Raw genomic sequence first — 20,548 nt, 5'->3', positions numbered from 1 at the left:
AGTGCTCAGGGCTTATTCCTGATTCTGCACTCAGGGATCACACCTGGGGTTGTCAGGGGGACCATATGTGGATTGAACCCGTGTTGGCTCTGTGCAAGGCAAGAGCCCTCCCCACTGTATTATGGTTCTGGGCCCTCATATTGCCTTTTCCTCCATCGTGAACTTTGTCACTTGCCACAGGTATTGGAGGGAAGGACTCGGGTCCACCTGTCTCTGCTTCTTGGGGCAGGGTGGGGGGATTGGTGTCAGAATCCCCCTGTGGTCACTGACAATGCCTGAAGATTTGATCTCTGTCATTTTCTGATCTGTCCCTGCCATAAATCTGAGTGGGATCCTGTTCTTCAGGCCTCAAGGCAGCTGGTGGCCCTCACTGCACATTTTTTTTTTTTTGCTTCTGGGGGGTCACACCCGGTGATGCATGGGGATTACTCCTGGCTCGTGCACTCAGGAATTACTCCTGGTGGTGCTCGGGGGACCATATGGGATGCTGGGAATCGAACCCTGTTCGGCTGCATGAAGGCAAACACCCTACCCGCTGTGCTATCGCTCCAGCCCCATCATTGCAAGTTCACTGGGATGCCCACTGAATCTCTACATTCAAAGCTCCCTCTTGCAGCTCTAGGGCTTCCAGGTGAGTGGAGGGGGGTCCTTCCACCCCCAGAAGGACCTTTCATCAGGACCTTGTAGGGGCTGAGGTGACAGGAGCTGAGGGGGTAGGTGCCCATGCGCAGAGAACTCGTTCACCCACAAAACCCACCAAACTCCTGTAGAAAGATGACACAAAACTCCATGACAACCATCTCTCTCGATATCAATGGGCTAAATGCACCAATTAACAGACACAGTTGCAGATTGGATTAGAAAACTGAATCCACCATTCTGCTGCCTGCAAGAAACACATCTCAATAGTCAGAGCAAACACAGGCTCAAAGTCAAAGGTTGGAAGACAATTCTTCAAGTAAACAACCCACTCAAAAAAGGCTGGAGGGGAGGTCATACTAGTATCAAATTACATAGACTTCAGGCTGAGAAAGTTTATTAGGGAATTCATCCAGGGGCCAGGGGCAGCTCCAAAAGAGAGGAACTCAGGCTGTGTGTGCAGAACCCTCCTCCCCCAAGCAGCATGAGGCTAAAAGAGAAAAAAAGTCTTCATGGCTGGAAAGATAGTAGAGTGGATAGGAACCTTGCCCTGCATCATGCCTCTGACCTGGGTTTGATCCCTGGCATCCCGTGTCGTCCCCCAAACCTGCCAGGAGTGATGACTGATCGCAGAGCCAGGAATAAGCTCAGAGCACCACTGGATGGTGCTTATTGTGGCCCCCCAACAAACAAAAATAACATTTAGGATGACGGCGTTGCAAACCACAGCTCCACACCTCCCGGCAGTCTGTTCCAACTGCCCTGTGCAGATCCACAAATCAGGGGTTCCGGGACAAGCTCACCGCCAGGGTGTTCAAGAACTCACTGAGGCTCCTGAATTCTAATCTAGGTTGTGTCCCCACCGAACCCTCCACCCCGTCCCAGTTTTCAAGTGAGGGGCACTCGGTCTCCCCGTGATTCCAGCTGCTATCTTGGAGCTGGCTGGTGGTTTTTCAAACTGTTTTCAGAGTCAGAAATAAGCTCTGCACCAGCTCCTTTTGTTACCATGGCAACCAGTCGCAGGTCCCACCACTGCCTTGGGGTCTCCGCAACACGGACGCAAATGTGGATGCTCACTCCGCTGGTCATTCTCTGGACACTCTCAGCGTCTCTCCTCTCTTCTCCCTCCCTTATTCCTTCCTGGTCTCAGCGGGAGCAACATGTGTTTTAATTGTTTTAGATTTTCCACAGGGCCACAGCATCTGACCTCTCCTTTGAAACTAGCTCATGTGAGCAGGGCTATTTGGTTGCACTTTCCTTGCCATCAAAATGTCGCGTTAAAATGTTCTTGAATTGATGAATGTGTCTCTTGAGGAAACTAGGTGCACAGAGCACAGAGTTTGAAAGCCCTAACACGACTTGCATTAAATCTGCTCCTGACCTGCTGTGTCCAGGTGCCCTCCGGGGCGCAGGGGCATGACTGTTTCCTAGCACCCTTGCTGAGACAGCCTGGCAGCAAGAAGCAGGCTCTAATCTTCTTTCACTGCCACAAGTGGCACACTCCAAACCCACCACGCCTTGCTCCCCCTGGGCCCAGTGGGTCTTGGGACCTTCTTCCCGGGCTCGCTGTGTTTCAGAGTCCCTTTTCAGATGTTTCAAGTGGAAACACACTCTGCAACTGCCACATCATCAAGAGTAGAGTTGTGGATCATTTATTAAAGTATGTATTCAATTGCTTCCCATCTTTTGCTCATTTCATCCCATTTTACAGCTGGGAAAGCTATGGTCCTGAGGGAGATGATTTAAGGAAGTTCCCAGAGCATCCTCAGGCAATGCTTCGCAATAGACTCAAAGAAAAAGAAAGGGGAATTGCCTGACCCCTGAAGTTCAGGCAAGAAAGGCCCCTCAGAGGCCCAGTCCCTGTGTTCTTCCCTAGTTCAGTTACATCGTGCTGACACTGCCTCATGCCTCAGACAGAATTAAAGACTCCTTTGTGTGCATCCTTTTTTTGTTTGTTTTGTTTTTATTGGTGGGGGGGTACACCTGGCTCTCTACTCCTGGTAGTGCCCAGGAAACCATAAGTGGTACCAGGGATCAAACCCAGGTCAGCCACATGTAAGGCCAATGCTCTACCTACTCTACTATCTCTCCACCCCAACTTAAACTTTTTGTTTGTTTGTTTTATAGACTTTTGGGGGGGTGGTTGATTTTGGGGCCACAACTAGTGGTGCTCCTGGCTCTGTGCTCAGGGGTGATTCCTGGCAGTGCTCAGGGGACCATTTGGAGTGCTGGAAATCAAACCCAGGTTAACCAGGTGCAAGGCAAGTGCCCTACCTCCTGTGCTACCTCTCCGATGCTGTAGACATTTTTAATTTTTATTTTTAAATGTTTTTATTTTGGAGGCACCCTTGGCAGTGCTTTGCTCAGGTCACTGCTGGCGATGCTCCAGGGCCATGGGGTGCCATGGATGGAAGCCAGGATCCCACATACAGCGCGTGTGCTCCACCCACTCAGCCACCTCTTCTGCAGCGCTGCAGATCAAACCCAGGGCAACACACGGCCAAGGCGATGGATGCTCTCCCACTGAGCACCCCTTGCCCCGTGGACATCCTTTAATCTGTCTTCCCTGCTGGGTGACCCTCTTTGTTGCATCATGCTAGGACCCTGTTTTCCTCTGCATCCCTCGAAAGTACTGAACGCCTCACACACATACCTCAGGTGCTCAATGAACACTTGTGGCATGAATGATTGAACCAAAAATGCATGTGGTTAAACAATGGACATGGAGGCCTGAGTTTGTATCCCAATTCTAAATCTTCCCAGGTGAGTGATGGAGACTCCTCACTGATGCCTGGAGAGATGGTACAGGTCAAGGCTGTGTCCTCACAAGTGGCAGACCCCGGTTCACGTCCCAGGATTCCATGGTCCCCTGAGCATCGCCAGGAGTCGCTCTTGGAGTAGCCCCCAGAGCTGGGAGTAGTCCCCCAGCACAGGGCTGGGAGTGTGGCCCCAAAGCGAAAGTCAGGGGTTCCTGGGAGGATCAAAGGAGGGAAGGCAGATTTCCGCCCTGGGCCCTGGGCACCTCGAAGATGTGGCCATTTTTCTAAGCATTTTTCAACGCTCCCACAGCCAGGAAATTGTGATGAGGGACCGAAAAATCTTCAAAGACACTTTTTTCTTCAAAGAAAATCTTCAAAGAAGAGGTCATTTGAGCTATGCCCTGAAGGAGGAGGAAGATTGCTAGCTTCTGCAGCTGTGTCACAGCTCGTAACTGAGTTCATATGTGCACAGGGATGACGACACTCACTCACATTTCTCTCTCCCGGGGGTGGCGGGCAGGGGGGAGACTGACTTAAATTCCCTCCAGAGAAGGATGCCAAAAATTTGTTGCGGGAACTGGAGCAATAGTACAGCGGGTAGGGCATTTACCTTGCATGTGGTCGACCCGGGTTCGATCCCTGACATCCCATATAGTCCCCCCCAAACCCCACCTGGAGTAATTCCTAAGTGCAGAGCCAGGAGTAACCCCTGAGCATCACTGGGTGTGACCCCCCCCCCCCAAATTTTATTGTTTGGTTTGTATTTGTCAGTCTCTTCTCTAAAGTCCCAGACCTTTCACTCAGGCATCACCTAAAATACACTTAACTCACAATAAATGTTGTTTACAGGTTTTAGAGTTGAGGGGGGTCTGACAGAGGTCTAAGAAGTCACGGCATTTGGATTTTCCTGGAGAGCACAATCCTCCGTGGTACTGATACGGCATTGATCTCTCCTGATGGAAACTTTGTGTGATGACCTCGCAAAGGAGCCCAGGATGGAAATGTGAGCCCCTTCTCTTCTCCAGTAACCTGCTGGAAGATTCTAGAACACAGAACAGAACCCAAACTCCAAGAGTTTACAGACCTCTCAGTGTGGCCGCTTACCTTGAGTTCGCACCAAACAAATCCCTACTCCCTTCCTCTCCCCTCCTCCTCCCTCCCCTCCCCCTTCCCTTCGGGCTAGAGATTAAACCCAGGTCTTATGCAAGCAAGGCAAGTGCTTTACTCTGAGCCACATGCCGGCCCAAGAGCAGATATCAAAGAATAAGAGTTGCTTCCTTGAGAGGCTCCTGGGGCCTAGAAAGTCTGGATGTGGGGAGTAGTGACTGGTGTTTGCACTGCATTGTGGTTCCCGCTGTGGTTTCCCTTTCCAGCATGCAGCTGTTCCTGCCCCTGGCACAGTGAATATGTCAGCATCCTCCTTTAGGTCCTTATCACAACCCTTTGTTCCTGCTGGAGCTTCTGCAGGGTGGGGTGGGGGTGGGGGTTGGGGGCTCCAGCCTCCTTTGTGCCTCTGCTGGCGCCAGTTAGAGTCTTATCAGATCTGTTCCTGTGTCCACAAAGTGGGTCTGGCCTTAATGGTCTTGCTACTTTAGGGCTGTGACAGAGTAACTGAGTAACTTCTTTAAACCTCATCTTGGTTTTATTACTTCCCAAGAACTCATAGCCAGGGGCCTCTCCTGGGGCCTTTCCCATCCACTGTGTGGCCTGGATTCTGCCCTGAGCCAAGCCCCTCCTGGACTCCCCACTTTCTCTCTGGCCCACCCTGGTAGCTGAGTCAGAGTCTGGACTGGGGCCGCTCAGTCGCCCTGGTTAGGTCTAGTGTCCTGACTACAGCCAGGATGAAGGCGAGATTGTGTCTTTCCCGCCCACTGGCCGTAGCAGATGGGGGGGTGCCTCTTTTTTTTTTGTTTTTTGTTTTTAGGATTCCCACAAAGTGGAGGGCAGGCAGCCCAACTGGCATGAGTCCCCTCCCCAACCCAGTTTATAAATTGTCTTCTCTCCAGAGGGCCTTTATTTCTCAAGAAACACTCATGAATGTCCCATGTACCAGGCAATGTACCAGGTGCTGGAAACCAGGGAAAAGGAAATGGAGACTGCATTCAATTAATTTGGGAAAGGGTGACAGTTTTAATAAATCAATATGGTGGCTGAAGATATAGTACAGTGGTTAGGGTGCTTTCTTTGCACTGGCTGAACTGGGTTCGATCTCTAGTACATCATAGGGTGGTCCACCAGGAGTTCACCAGGAGTAATCCCTGAACTCAAATCCAGAAGTAAGCCATGAGAACCACTGGAAGTGGCCCCAAAATAAAGAAAAATTAAAACTAGGTATTACTGATGTGAACAAGCATGCTACAGAGCTCATCATCACGCTGAGATGTGAATGTAGCCACATGGGGCCTGGGGACTCAGCTGGAGTCTGCCAAAGTGTCTGGCACATCAAGTCATTGCCACTTCAGCACCTCATGGGGCAGCTTTTATCCTGGGAAAGAGCAGGCCCCAGCTATCCCAGCGCCAGCATAGGTATCCTGGTGGAATTAGAGGTCTCATGGTTTGGGGGGCAGGCCCCTGAAATCAGGGTGAATGTCAGAACCTTTGGGAAGCTGGGAGAACCTAGCTCATGGCTCAGCCAGTTTCTCTTGGATGGGGGATGAGTTTGCTGGTAATCTTTGGCCTTCCTTGGGGTATAGAAGCATCACCCTGCTCTCCACCGCATCTTCATGTGGCTGTCTCCCTGTGTTCTTCTGTGTGTCTCTCTGTGTCCAAACCTCCTCCCCCTTTAATACAGACACCAGTCACACGGCATTAGGATGCATAATAATGACACTTTTATGTTATCACCCCTTTATGTATAGACCCCATCTTTATGTACAGACCCCACTTCAATGATGGTAACATTCTGAGTGACTTCTGGAGGTGCTAGGGGGACTCTGGTATTGGGGGATCAAACTGCAGTTGACTACATGCAAAGTAAGTACCTTAATCCTGTGCTATCTCTCTGGCCCAGGCTTCAAACACTGCCTTTTGGGTAGGGCACAATTAAGCATATAATCTCTTTCTTTTAAAAAAATATTAGGGAATATAACGAGAGGGTATAGAATTTGGGCTTCTCCAGAGAGGGAAGCTCTGATGGTACCCCATAAAGTAAATAATAATAATAATAATAATTACACATCCCACCTTGAGATTCAGGTGACCTGAGAATCAGGGTGAACCTAAGCGGCACTCATTAAGCACTGTGTCTGTAGAAAAGCTGAAACCACTGGTCAGCTGCCTTGGTTAGAACACTGGTCAGTGGTCATGTGTAAAGAAGTATAGGAACTGCCTGCGGGTATAAAGTTGAATAACTGTGATCTAAGGCATCTCTACCTCCATTACCCTGCTCCCCTGCATCCTACATCAAAGCCCTCAGGGTCAGCACTAAGTCTTACTCTAAATATTCAAGTCCTCAGGTCTCTGAAGTATACTCCAAACCTTTCCCACAGCCTTCCCGCCTCCATCACACTCTCTCTTCCTCTGTCTGAAAAGTTCCTATTCACTCTTCATCTTTTCTCTCCAGCGTTACCTCCTCAGGAAGGTATTCCTCACTCAACCCTGCCTCAATAGTGTCTCCCCTGCATTGATTCTCTTCTGGTTTCCACTTCTTTTTCACCACACACCTGTGGCTCCTAAGTATGTATTTTTCTGTGATGGTTAATGGATGTGTCAGACATTAATCCCTTGACTGAGAGCACACCGAGGGCAGGGACCCACCCAACATGGTTACCTTCCTAGCAACAAAACACAGGATCCCACTATGATAATAGTTGGAAATGATCACACTAAATAAGAATTGAGTGCTAAAGGTAGGTCAAGGGATATACATAACCTTTCAGTGCTTGCCATAGAGGCAGGCTTGGGGTGGGGCAGGGAGGGTTGGGAGTGGTGGCAGGAGGGAAACTGGAATCATTGGTAGTGGAAAATATTCACTGGTGAAGGGACAGGTGTTAGAATGTTGTATGTTTGATTGGGTTCCAACTGAAACCAAATCAAGTTTGTGTGTATCTCACAGTGATTCAAAAATAAATACATAAATAGGAGCTGGAGCAATAGCACAGTGGGTAGGGCGTTTGCCTTGCACGTGGCCGAGCCTGGTTCGATTTTCAGCATCCCATATGGTCCCCCGAGCACCGCCAGGAGTAATTCCTGAGTGCATGAGCCAGGAGTAACCCGTGCATTGTCACAGGTGTGACCCAAAAACAAAAAATAAAAAACACAGACAAATGAACAGCATCCAGAAGAGAACCCCTATGAATATATGAAGGGATAAATACTGTATCTTTGGAATTCCTACACTGCCTCACTCAGTATGGAATCAGTGGATGATAAAGGAAGAATGATTTCTCTGTGTGCTTGCCAGGAGGCAGTGATCTCTTTGAGGATATGATTAGGTGCAATCTTTTCCCAGTCTTTAGCACTTTTCTTCCTGATATTCTATGTATTGTTTTTTTTGTGGGGTGGGTGTAAATAGATCCGGCTCTGCTCGGGCCTTGCTCCTAGCTCTGTACTCAGGCATCACTTCTGGTGGGGCTCAGGGGACCGGATGTGGCGCCCGAGATGCAACTCCAGGCGTTCACCTGCAAGCTAAATGCAGGGGCCCCACCCTTTGTGCTCTCGGACCCACTTCGACGTCTGCTTCACCCACGCTGTGTAAGCAAACCCGGGAGCTCAGCTTCAAGCCAGGCTCCACCATCTCTTCTTTCCCTGGGAGTTAGGAATTCAAGGGTAACTTTGCTCGGACTCGCGATCTGTCTTGAGATCATCTTGGGAAGACTCGGGTCTGGGTGACAGTCCGCTGACGGCTTCCCAAGGTGGCTTCCACACAGGGCTGGTAAATCGAGGCTCCCACACCGCGCCCGGCCACCGACGTGCGTCTCAGAGCCGAGTCTCAAGAGGAGAAAGGCCGGCGCGAGGGTGACGCCTTGTTTGTTCTGCGCTCATCCGCGTCTTCACGTCGAACTCAGCGTCCACCTTACCCACGGGTGGGTGTGTGGGGGTGTGTGGGGTGGGCGGCAGGTCGAGGCGTGGTCACCAGCCGTGCCCCCACGGGCCGACTTTCCAGCTCCCTGAGGACGCGAGGGGGGGAACTGGGTCCGCGAGGTGCCTCGGGGACCACGTGAGGCAGAGGCGTGAGGAGGCCTGGCCACAGCGCTACGGAGCCCCAGGAGCGGCCTGGCCGATCGCTAACGGCTCCCACAAACGCGTGCTGGAGGCTGGGAGGATCCCTGAGGGAAAGAGACAGACAGACAAGCAGACAGACAGACAAAGCCCGGCCGCGGCGGCCGCCCGACGCCAGACACGCGGGCGGAGCTCAGTTCGCCGGCGGCTCCCGCGCGTCACTTCCGGATCCGCCCCGCTGGGAAGCACTTCCGGGGCAGCGGCGTGGCGCGGCGGCGCGGGAGGTGAGTGCGGCGGCGCGGCGCGCGGGAGCCGGCCCGGGGGGGGGGGGGCGGGGCCGGTGATGCCCGGTCGTGCAAGGGACCCGCGGGGCCCCCCCGACACCGGGGCGTGCTGGCGGCGCTTTGCGGAGCCTCTAACCCGTGCGGAACCCGCCCCTTCCCCGGGACGTGGGCACCCGCGGAGCCCGGCAGGAACGCGCCCCAGCGCGCGGGACTGATGCGCACTCGCTCCCGCGGGAGGGAGGAGCTTGCGGACCGCGCAGCTTTCTAAAATTATTTTTACTCATTTATTTATTTCTGGTTTGGGGCCACACCCGGCGATGCACCTGGCGCTGCACTCAGGGGTCACTCCTGGCACCTAGGGGGTGTGTGTTGCGGGGGGAGCCCCCTGGGGTGTTCGGGATGCTGTTTCTCCCGACCCCACCACGCGTTTTTAAAGCGTTGGCAGCAATTGTTAAGTGTGTTGTTCTTGGTCCGCAGCCGGGGGGCCACACGGTGTCAAGGGGATCACCCCAGGACCTTCCTGATGTCCCCTGGAGCCATCCTTCTGGTCCATCTAATTGAGATTTAGAATTATATTCCTGTTCCCTATCTTTGCACGCTAGTTTCCGCCCACCGACTGCCACTGGTGACAATACCGGGGAGATGGTTTGGTTTTTAACTCCCCGTAGAACCGAAATCTAAGTCTGGTTTTGAGCAGTTCCTGGCAGTTTTGTTGTATTAGGATTAGTCTGGGTGTATGACTCTTGCCTGTGTGAACCAGACTAAGTCCTGACACTTGTTCACTTCTTTCTTATTCCCAGGTCCTTCTCAGTTGATTTTCCTCAATAGAATATTTGAATTGCTTTATTAGAAGCCAACATACTAGCACATTTTTTTTCTGCTTTTTGGGTCACACCTGGCGATGCACAGGTTACTCCTGGCTCATGCACTCATTAATTATCCCTGGCGGTGCTCGGGAACCATATGGGGTACTGAGAATTGAACCCGGGTCAGCCTGGTGCGAGGCAGATGTGCTGCCTGCTATGTTATCACTCCAGCCCTACACTTTTTATATATATATATCTTAGGGCTGGAGCGATAGCACAGCGGTAGGGCGTTTGCCTTGCACGCAGCCAACATGGCCGACCCGAGTTCGATTCCTCCGCCCCTCTCGTAGAGCCTGGCAAGCTACCGAGAGTATCTCACCCGCCCGGCAGAGCCTGGCAAGCTCCCGTGATGTATTCGATATGCCAGACACAGTAACAACAAAGTCTCCAATGGAGACGTTACTGGGCCCGCTCGAGCAAATCGATGATCAACGGGAGGGCCTTTACCTTTACCTTTATATATCTTAGAAAAAATTGAGTTTCTGTATGATAACTATGATAGTTGTACACATCTCAGATTTTAATTTTTTTAAATGGTTATTTTATTTTTAAAAATGGGGCTGGAGAGATAGTGCTGTAGGCAGGATGCTTGACTTGCATGCAGCCTATCAGGGTTCCATCGCTGACACCCCATATGGGCCTCTGAGCATATCCAGGAGTGATCCCTGAGTCCAAAACCAGGGATAAGCCTTGAATACTGCTCTATGTTGCACAGCCCCATTACTTTAGATTTACAAAATTATTGGGAAGAAATAATCACTTAAGTGATTATGTGATTGGGAAGAAAGCATGAATCCCCGTTAATTCAAGTTCAATTCCCTCTATTACTTTTTTTTTTTTAAGTAAAACATATTATTTGAAGGTTTTTGAAGGAGAGGAGGAAGACAAAGTGGGAGAGTGGAGATTAACGTGCTCAAGAGAATGTGGGCTTCTCCAAGGGCGGAGAGAGCCCCTACACATATCCCAGCACTAGACATGAAGGCATGAAAGTACACATCTCAACAGGGGAGATGCGGGCGATACATGTGCTCAGACACTGCATGTGTTCAGCCACGAGGGTGCAAGCAGCACCTGGGCTCAGGCAGCATATGCGCGCCCTTCCTTTGTTCATGGTGGCATTATTACTTACATCTTAATGCAGGCATTTATCACAAGTAATGAAGCCATATTGATAGATTTTCTTTTGGAGGGCCTTCTAAGCAGTGCTCAGACAGCCTGGGGGTCCCAGCTTCAGATTCTCTGCCCGACTATGATTCAGTGAAATGAATAGTCGGCCTGCTCAGACTCCAGGTTGGGGAGGATTACACTGGCTGGCCAGGTAGTTCTCCAGCCTCCAAGATTACTCTAGTTCTTGGGGTCATATGGTGCAGGGAATCAGACTGGGTGGGATACATGCCGGCAAACAACCTGACTCCTTACTTTCTCCTGTCCCTAGTGAAGTGTGATTAGTGAAATGGCTCATATTTGATTTATTTACTCGTCTTCCCCTCATCCTGTTTGTGGTCCCAGATCCTCTGCCTGTGGATATATAACATTTAGTGCCCACCTCTCTTTCCACTAATGGCTCTGATGGCCTTTCAGACTTTCTTTGTTTCAGAGAAACTTGACTGTTTGGAGAAATACTGATCAGATAACTTGTCAAAATGTGCCTTGGTTGGGATTTTTTTTTTCTGATGATGCAGGGATTATGATTTCTGGGGGTCTCTGCTTGCCCCAGTGCCTGCCCGTCACAGCTTAGTGGTCAGCGTTTCCCATCCCAAAGTGACTCCCTCCCCCCATTTCCTTGGAAGGAAAAGGTCATGTACCCTAGTGGAAGGAAGTCATCATTGAGAAGCCCACATCTGAGGAGTGTGGGGCTGTGTGTTCACTTCGAGACAAATTATCTGCACAAATTTAGGAAATGCAACCCATGAAACATTTGAAAATAAACTCATTCATTTATTTACCCAGTCAGTCACATTCCAGTATGGACTCAGATTTTTGTGTGCGTATGTGTGTGTCAGGAGGCTGTTCCCAGTGGTGCTAGGGGGCTACTCCCTTTGCTGGTAGGGAGGGTGCTCAGGTGACTGCTGGAACCTATGCAACCCACATGCAATCATGCCCTCCCACCCATTGAGTATGTTCTCTGACCTGCTCACATGGCTTAGTTTCCCGTTCAAAGTGTTAAAACTTTGGCTTAGCTATTTCAGTTGGTTCTCAGTGTCCCTTTGACTTACCCTAGTGGGTGTATCCATATTCTCTTTTGCTTTTTGAATATTCTTAGACTTTGACTATATATATCTATATCTATAGGGATATAAAAGGTAAAGGTAAAGGCCCTCCCGTTGATCGTTGATTTGCTCGAGCGGGCCCAGTAACGTCTCCATTGGAGACTTTGTTGTTACTGTGTCTGGCATATCGAATACTCTCGGTAGCTTGCCGGGCTCTCCGAGAGGGGCGGAGGAATCGAACTCGGGTCGGCCATGTTGGCCGCTTGTAAGGCGAACGCCCTACCCGCTGTGCTATCCCTATAGTGCTATAGGGATATGTAGAAGTATATATCCCTATAGATATAGATATATCTGCTTCAGTTCCTTTAGAGGAGAATGCTCTTTAGGGGCCAGACCTGGGTTCTCGGTGTTCTCATTGGTACCGGGATGGCCTTATTTCTAGACCTTTTCACAGTAGAGATATGCTGGGGTCTGCAACTTCTTTTCACTCACATGGATCATTCTAGCCATTTCTTTTCACCTCTTTCACCTGTCCTTCCAACTGTGACAAGCCTCGCTCCCACCCCCATCATCATCATCATCGATTTCAGCCTGCAGTAACTTCAGGTATGTTACCTGTAGCCCCTCTAGGAAACCGCTTTATCAAGCACCACACAAAGCACATGTGCAGTTCCCTGTAGTCCTTTTAATACAGTTCCTTTACTCTCAAAAGTCCACTCAGTTCCAGAGTTAAGACCACACTTGATTCTCCTGCCCCTTCAGTGAAGTCATTTCACACATTTGTAGTATTCCTGGGTTCCAGTAGGCATGTGCCTCTTCCCATCCTGGGATTCCGTGCCATCCTCAATGGTTTCTGAAACATTGACTTCCATCACAGTTTATTCTTTTTTTTTTTTCCTTTTTGGGTTACACCCGAAGATGCACAGGGGTTACTCCTGGCTCTGCACTCAGGAATTACTCCTGGTGGTGTTCAGGGGACCATATGCGATGCTGGGAATCGAACCCGGGTTGGCCGCGTGCAAGGCAAATGCCCCACCCGTTGTGCTATTGCTCCAGCCCCGCAGTTTATTCTTTGTTCTTAAAATTCAAAAGACTGACAATTGCTCAAAACTTGCTCACTCACCAGTACACTCCCACAGAGAACAAATAGCTTTACCTTCTTCTGGGATTATTGTTGTTGTTGTTTTGGGCCACACCCAGCAGTGCTCAGGGCTTACTCCTGGCTCTGTGCTCCGAAATCCCTCCTGGCTGAGTTGGGGGACCATACAGGATGTTGGGAATCAAACCCGGGTCGACCACATGCAAAGCCAGTGCCCTAGCCACCATGCTGTCAGTTGGACCTTCTGTGGGATGACCACCGTTTTTCAAGACCACCTGTTACAGCTGAACTTGTTGTGGTGCTGGGGAGGGCCGGGAGGGCCCCCCAAGGGTGCTCAGGGGCCATGTGGCATCACGGACGGAACCACATTCTCACCCGTGCAGGGCATGTGCTCTCGCAACGCCAGTGCTTGGGCTATTTTTAACTTCTCTTGTTCAGGTCTCACCTCGGCTGCCCTGTTGACTCTCTTCAGAACATGTCCGTGACCTGACTTAACCTCCCCTGCGCCGAGCCGCTCTGCGCCAACACGCCTTTCTCCCCCTCCTTGGTTCCGCTCTTACTCCCCCCGCAGCTTATTCTCCACACAGCAGGCAAGGGCTCTTTATGTTATTATTGTTTTGTTGTTGTTGTTGTTGCTGTTTTGGGGGCCATGCCTGGTGGTGCTCGGGGCCCACTCCTGGGTGGGACTCGGGGGACCCCTTTGGCTGTCTCCATACCTGCTGTCCCGTCCCTTCACTGAGTCAGGCCGCTCCCTTCTCTGCTAAGCGCCTCTCATTCGGAGCAGAGATCTTCAGAGAAGGGTGCTTGTCTGTACTCAGTGTGTGACCCTGCCCCGGCCCCCAACCCTCCCTGTCCCTCGTCCTGGAAGACGCCCGCCTTGGCAGCCGTTCTTTGGCTTGCTTTTGGCCTCAGCTGAAATCCCCCTTTTTCAGAGAGGCCCTTGCTTGCTGACCTCAGATAAAACAGCATCTCCTTTCTCCTTTTCCACGTTTCTCACAACCCCCCCTGTCGTGGCGCCCTCCGTGTGTGTGATCAACACCTTCCGCTTGTCCGAGAACTCAGCAAAAGCGCAACTGGTGCCTGCCACTTAGGAGGTGCTCAGTACAAAGGTCCGATGAATGAATACGAGCGTCTGGTATCCAGGCATAAGCGTCTAGCGGTCTGGCCGCTTCATGCCGGGGTTGGCCATGTTTGGTAACTATTTATTATAGTCTAGAAATGGGGTTTCCCCAGTGCCTAAGCACTTCTGCTCCTGAGCGAGTCAGGAGTGGCAGAGGGCAGGAGATGGGCCAGGAAGCCCATGCCAGCCCCTGCCCCTCTGGCGCTGCCGTCTGCCCCTCGGTTAGTGGAGGCACTTGGTTGAGGGATCCGCTCCTGCTTTAAAGGGGAAAGTCAGAGACACACGTTGTCACTTTCTGGATCTTCGAGTCGGTCAGCTCCTGGAAGGGTCTCAGACTGTTGGAGCCCCTGCTGCCCGGGAACTTGCAGGGGACAAGGATGGAATTGTTTTTTTTTTTTTTTTGGCTTTTTGGGTCACACCCGGTGATGCACAGGGGTCACTCCTGGCTCTGCACTCAGGAATTATCCTGGCGGTGCTCAGGGGACCATATGGGATGCTGGGAATTGAACCCGAGTTGGCCGCATGCAAGGCAAACGCCTTACCCGCTGTGCTATGGCTCCAGCCCCAAGGATGGAATGTTTGAGGTCAGGGGCCGGGAGACCACTCTCAGGGCTGGTACGCCAGCCTGACACGCTCAGGACCCTGGGTTTGATCTGACACCGTATGGCTTCCCGAGTGCCATTGGGTGTTGCTGTGGTGGCTCCACACTACTTAGGAGGACCTCCCCCCCCCCCCCCATTCACCACCCCATCAAAGCTAACCATTAGAGAGTGGAGGGAGCACAGCTCAACAGGCCGAGTGCACAGTCTGCTTGCAGAGTCCTGGGCTTTCAAACCTGCAGAAACCCCAGGCTTGTTTCCGGGCACCACATGGTCCCCCGAGCACTGTCAAAAGTGACCCCCACACCAAAATTCAAGCAGTAAGTAAAATCCACTGTAGTATTTCTCAAAAGGGAGGGAGGGGGGGAGAGGGGGGGGATGATAGTACTCCTACATAGCAAAGAAGGAAGGAAGGAAGGAGGAAGGGAGGGGAGGGGAAGGGAGGGGAGAGGGGAGGGGAAGGGAGGGGGGAGGGGAGGGGAGGGAAGGGAAGGGAAGGGAAGACATTTTTGCTTTCCGTTTAATTTGGCTTGGGGGCCACACTCGACAGTGCTGGAGGCTGCTCCTGGCTCTGCTGGGGACCATTTGATATCCAGCCCCCTCACATGCAAAGCAAGAGTGCCTTGTGCAGCCCCTGCATGGGTTCTGTGGCTCACTGAAGGGCCACAGCCTTCGGGTGGAACCACCAACCTAAGGAATTAGAGCTCGGAGTCTGGAGAAGTCAGCATAAATCTGACCTCTCAGCCATGTAACCCCTCGGTCCCAGGCTTTGCATCCCCTCCAGCCTCAGTTTCCTTGTCCCTCTCCTTGGGTTGTGAAGTGATTGAGGTGCTCACTGTGCAGTGCATGTCTGGCAAAGGGTCCTGTCCTGCTCTTGCATGATGATGGCGAAGGCGGGGAGGGGGGCAGAGCCCGTCTCTGGAGCCTGAGGGGTCACTCATGCTGGCGGGTGGATGAGGAAGGGAAGCACCTGGTGCAGGGAGCAGACAGGCTCCAAGGCAATGGTTTTTATCCCCCGGACACTGTCCTGAAGCATGCCCACTACACGCTTTTCTGTCTGTGTCACCCTCCCTTTACACTGTTAAGCCACATTTAAGTTCTCAGTGGTACATGATTGATGGCTGTCAGATTTGGGGGCTGAGCTGTGGAACATGCCCATCCATACGGGTAGACAGGGTGTTGGTTGCTTGGTTTCCTTTTGGTTTCGGGGCCATGCCTGGCAGTGCTCAGGGCTTACTCCTGGAGGTGATCGGGGGACCGTATGAGATGCTGAGGCCTGGGCCCTCTGCGTGCAAGGCAAGCGCTCTATCCATTGTGCTATCTCTCCAGCCCAACAGGGTATGTTTTTTCCTCCTAGTTCATTGAAGACTTTTCCAGAACCCAATCAGAACTAGTAAACCCTTCACTTGAATTACAGCTGTATGTTTTTCAGTGGCCTCTTGATTGGTGGCACCGAAGTTGAACCTACAGCCTCAAACAGGCAAGACAAGTGTACTCCTGCTGAGCTACGTCCCTGCCCCTCTTTTTGATTTTTTGGGGCTCAGAGGCCATGCTCAGGTGACCCCGGGACTGCTCCTGGCCACACCCAGCCTCGTGAGTGGGCTGGATGGCTCTGTGCTCAGGCCCTGCGGTGCTGGAGGCCACCAGGGCCACCACCAGCAATGCCCAGGGTGGGACTGGAGGGCTTGCCCCAGCAGGCACGTGTGCCAGCTGTCTCCCAGGGACCTGCCCTCAGGGAAGCCGTGCTCAGGCGATGGTCTTCTTTCTTTCGATTCATATTAAAGTGTAGAGGCGCTCAGCTGACCTGTATCACCTGTGTTCATATTTGCCATTGCAGTGAAGGGCGGGCTCTTCCACGATCACAGTAAACGAGTTCACTGCTTCTTTCTCGATGGACAATTGAGTTGCTTCCTGTTTTTCAATATTGTGAATAGGCTGTCAAAACCTTTTTTTTTTGTACCTGAGCCCTTTTCTTTTGAATTGTTTCCTTGTTATAAATTCTAGGAAGTTAGTTATTCAGTCAGAGGATATAATCACTTTTATGACTCTTGTAATGTATTGCCTAATTGCCCTTTTTTAAAAAAAAAAATAAAGGCTAAATGCATGATATCTTTGGATCGATAGTATTCTTGTTTGGCTTCTGAGACAATCAAGCCTCCCAGAGGTCAGGCCTGAGAGATTCCCCCCACCTCGCCCACCCCGCGTGTAGCTAATTGCAGATCAGGCCAGACTTGGTGACACGCCCCTCACCCCATTTCTGACTCTGGCCCTTTTTTATTGTGCTCCAAATATTTACAGCCATGTTGCTGTTAGTAACAGTAATAAATCTAAGTATTGACAACCCCAGCAGGCTCGTTACTGTCTGAAGCACAAAGCTGGAGGCCAAGGGCATTTAAAAAATGTCTCTTTATGAGGTGCCGTTGGGAGGCCCGGAGAGCTGTTCTGTTCCTCAGTACTCAGGGGTGGCGTCCGGGGAAGGGGGGGGCTGTCCGTTTCCTCGGGTGACGCGGTGCTGGCAGCCACCCTGGAATTCACTTCAGAGCCGGGTTATGAGCCACCCCAAATAATCCGCCCGTGTCTGCGCGTCATACCTTGTATTTGCCCAAAAATGGCATTCCTGGACTCGCCACGCCGCCAGATTCACCACCCTGGGACCCAGGAGCGCCAGGGCCCTGGCAAGGAGAACCGCCAGCCCCGCGGCGGGAACAGGCTGCAGAGGCCTTTGTATAAAGACCGCCCCGGCAAAGGCTTTGCCCAGCCTGGAGAGGGAGCCCCGGGGTGTTGGCTGAAGTCCCTCTCTGTGAAGGTCACTCTTGGTTATCGTTCAGTCTCATTGAAAAACGGCCCACGCAGTGAAGGGAGGGATGGAGGAGTGTCGGGCGCTGGGATCCACAGGCCTTGAACTTGGGGCTTGCAGCCGCACCCACTCATCCTCCGGGCCCCTAGTGTTGAGCTCTTTGGAGTTAAATTGTCTGCTGGTTGGGAGCTTTGGTGTAAGGGAAGGGTCCAGCTTCATTCGTGAGTGTGGCACCTGTTTCCCCAGCACGGATTAAAGTCAGGCAGCAAACCTTCCAGCCTTGTGCTTTCTCACCATCAGGTTAAATTAGTAGTGGCATTTCATTCAACGTATCATTTTAAAGTAATCAATATTAAAAGCTTTGGTGAGTTATTTGGGGGGGGGGGTGCCTCTCAGGAGGTCGAGGCCTAGTCAGCGCTTCTCAGCCAGCTGGGCTAGTGATTCACTGTGAGGGTCCCAGGATGTGCTGGGGACGACCCAGGTGTGGGGGCCTCCAGGGCTGCACCCAGCAGTGCTCAGGGGACATGCTAGGCGTGTACCATAACTGCTAGGCATGTACTACCTCCTGGCCCCATAATTAGATCACTTTAATTGCTACTTTATTTTTTGGGGGGGTGAGGGTGTCATACCCAGCTATGCTCAGGGCTGACTCTTGGCTCTGCACTCAGGGCTCACTCCTGGTGGGCTGTGGGAATTTTATGAGGTGCCACAGACTGAACCTGGGTCAGCTGCGTGCAAGGCAAACGCTCTCCCCACTGTATTACCGCTCCAACCCTTTGACTTTTATATCCATACACTCCCTCTGGCTTATAGACATCTCAGTTTAGCCCAGCTGTATTTCATTCTTTTGGGGAAAGGGGTGGGTGGGTCTCATCCCAGCAGTGCTCAGGGGTTACTTCTGGCTCTGTGCTCAGGGATCACACCTGGTGGGGCTCATGGGACCCTTCGGGATGCTGGGGGTTGAACCCAGGTTGGCCGTGGACAAGTCAAGTGTCCCACCCACTGTATAAGCTCTCTGGCCCCGAATTACTTGATTTATTTTTGCTTTCTGAGCCATATCAGCAGTGTCAGGTTTGGTACTTGTGCTCACTTCATTCTTGGTGGTGCTCGGGAGCCCCGCAGTGCCTGGTCTGGACCCCCTGCCTCCAGCATGCAAGCCTGCATTCCGGCCCACCGCACTGTGTAGCCGCAGCCCCGGCTGCTCGTTTGGCTGTGTGCGTTTCAGCTCAGCAGCCACCATCTTACCACACAGACTGGGCTTGTTTGGATCTGGGATCACCCAGGGCTTTGTGGTCTGGTGGGGTTTTCCCTCTCTGGATGAGAGTCGGGGGTCTCGGGAGAGAGAGAGTGCTGCAGGCCTCAGACCCAGAGGTGGGGGGTGGGGGGGTCGGAGGCTTCTTGGCAGCAAGAGCAACTTGGGTCGAGGCTGGGATTTCAGATGCCCTTAGTGGACTTGGGGCAGCGCTTCCAGCCAGAACGAGATGGCGGGTGGGGGGTGGGGGGACGGCGAGGAGACACCAGCAAAGAGGACAGAGGCCCTGTGGGCTCCTGTGCCTGGTGTCCCCAGGGTCTCTTGTCTGGGTTACTGGTAGCAGTCCTCCCTTTGTCCCTTCTGGGGTAACTCATCGCCCGACTATACATAAACATTTAAATGTAGGGGTGGAGCAATAGTCCAGCGGGTAGGGCATGTGCTTGACATGCAGCTGACCCAGGTTTGCTCCCCGGCATCCCATAGGGTCCTTCAGCCTTGCCAGGAGTAAATCCGGAGTACAGAGCCAAGAGTGACCACTGAGCATAACTGGGTGTGACACCAAAACCAACCAAACAGAAAAATAACATTTCAATGTAACTGGAACCTGTTACTTCTCTGCTGCAGACACTCTGGTGAGGGCCTGAGTGAGGGCTGAGCCTCAGCAGGTGGGCGTTTGTCTGGCATGCGGCTGACCTAGGCTCGTCCTGGCATCCCATCCCATGTGGTCCCCCGAGCATCACCAGGAGTGATTCCTGAGTACAGAGCCAGGAGTAAGCTCTGAGCATTTGGGTGTGGCCCAAACCAACAACAGCCAAACCCCACATTGGTGACTTTGTTTCACTTGTTCCAGTCCAAGGGTCAGAGTCCTTGAGGGGCGGCCCTTGCCCCGTCCTCTCTCCCATCCAGAGCCCCTGTCCAGCCGCTTGCTTGTCATCTCCTTCCAGGCTGCTGCACTTGCCCGGGTCTGATCCGTGCTCCCCCGGCTGCTCGTGGCGTGTTCTCGTCCTGCCCTGCCCTGCCCCTTCAGTGCCCTCGGTTCTGCAGAGATGCCCTGCCACTGCCCACCCAAAATAAAATGATACCCTTCTGGTTTGCCTTTAATTTACTAACTTTTTTTTGGGGGGGTGCTCCCAGGCAGTGCTCAGGAAGGTCAGGGGGCAGCCAGGCAGTTGGTTTGGTACAGGACTGCTCAGGCCTGGGCCATCCCAGTGGGTGCTCAGAGATCACGTGGCAGTGGTCAGGGAACCATCTGGTGCTGGAAATTTAGCCCAGTCAGGTGTGGTCCAGGCATGTTCTGATCCAGATTTGATCCTCAGCACCCCATATGGTCCCCTGACCACTATCAGGAGTGACCTCTGAGCACAGAACCAGGAGTAAGGCCTGAGCAGAGCTAGGTGTGGTTTTGGTCCCCAAACACACACACACACACACACACACACACACACAAGTTGTCTTGCTTCTGTGTCATCTTGCTTCTCCCGAGATGAGGCCCCCAGAGGGCAGGGACTTGTCTGCCTGCTTTCACATGCTGGGTATTTAGGAACTACCTGTGCAGTGGACGTTGATAAATGTGTTCTGAGGTTTTTGTTGAAATGTTCTCATTTGCTGTTTATTTTTCCTGCTGTTGTGTTTGGAAACATTTCAGACATAAAAATTAAGTTGAAAGGACTGTTCTGGGTCAACCCTCATAGCCATAACCTCCACTTACATCCAAGAACTATCAACATTCTTGCACTGTTAGTGTGATAGTGTGTGTACATGTG

This window comes from Sorex fumeus, unplaced genomic scaffold (genome assembly GCF_029834395.1).
Source record: "Sorex fumeus unplaced genomic scaffold, SorFum_2.1 ptg000044l, whole genome shotgun sequence".
NCBI classification, from domain to species: domain Eukaryota; kingdom Metazoa; phylum Chordata; class Mammalia; order Eulipotyphla; family Soricidae; genus Sorex; species Sorex fumeus.
The sequence above is the reverse complement of the archived record's forward strand: the minus strand, read 5'-3'. Positions refer to the sequence as shown.